Below are 1,293 nucleotides of genomic sequence, written 5' to 3'. Positions count from 1 at the left end.
ACTGAGCTACATGTAAGGGTTGGTTACGAGATTAATAAGATTAAATCTTTGCCTTTAGCAGCTCGCAGTCTAGGGGAAGAGGCAGATAACCAGGCAATGACAGTATATGAAGTGATAACTTTAAGACAGGACAGTACCAGATGATGTTCTGGACATTAATTTTGGGGGAGGGAGTACTACTATCCTTCTCTAAAAGCCATCACCTTCCATAAATGGCCATCTTGGAGAAATTGAAGGGATATGGGAGGCATCAAAGGGATATAGAGGGTGGATATTTCAGAAGGGCTTTTCAAATCTAACGGTGTATTAGCATTTCCACCTGTCTGCCAGCTGTCACCCTGTTTGACCTAGGCCCTCATGGCTGCTCTGTCTGGCTATGAGTGCTGTTGATGGCTCTTTTCCCTGCCCATCCTCTAGGCACTCCTTTCAGCATGTCAGATGAGGACTTCCTTCACATTTGGCTGTCATCTATCAGCCGCAACTGTCCTGTCCAGAAGAGCTGGCTTTGGTTTTAAAGCCTGCTCTCTTGGCTGGGCTTCTCTACCACTCCATTAAGAATACCATTTGGTATCACGTGTACTGAAGGTGCTGTTGATGAAAGTGCTAAAGGAGCTGGATGTGACTGACGTATTTGGGAAGGACATGACTTAGTGTGCCCATGGAGTTGTTGTGTCCAATTGCTGTTCTTTTCTGCCAATGGAAAGGTATTACAAATAAAGAGAAAGGACACTAGCTGATTTTGAACACCAAATATGAGCTAGGAGCTGTCCTAAGCACTATGTAAAAGCTATATTTAGCTCTCATAGTAATATTGTGTTTTTTTTTGTTAGAATCCCATTTTATAGACTGAGGAAATTATGGCTCAGAGAGGTTAGGACACTTAACCAAGGACACACAGCTCTGCAATATTTTTGTTGAGCTAGAATCTAAACACAGGTCTATGTGACTTCGAATCTTGTACTTTTAAACTATAGGAATAAATCACAGAAGGAGCTGTGGAATATTAACTTGGCAATAAGATTTTTTTTTTTCAGAGTTCACCTTTTTAGTAAATGTTACAAAAGAAGTTTAGTCAAAAAGACCAAAGCTCTTGTCATCATCAGACTTCTAAGATTCTTCTTTCTTTGCTTCCACTTTCTTCTCTTTAGCTGGGGCAACAGTGGTGGAGGAGGTAGGACCTCCTTCTGGTGAAGCACTAGCTTCTGGAATGGGTCCATCAGCCCCTACATTGCAGATGAGGCTCCTGTTGTCCGCAATAAGATTTCTGATTCTGATCCGATTATTAGTCTTCAA

Source organism: Pteropus alecto, unplaced genomic scaffold (genome assembly GCF_000325575.1).
Source record: "Pteropus alecto unplaced genomic scaffold, ASM32557v1 scaffold20, whole genome shotgun sequence".
In the NCBI taxonomy this organism is placed as follows: domain Eukaryota; kingdom Metazoa; phylum Chordata; class Mammalia; order Chiroptera; family Pteropodidae; genus Pteropus; species Pteropus alecto.
This window is presented reverse-complemented; position numbering follows the sequence as displayed.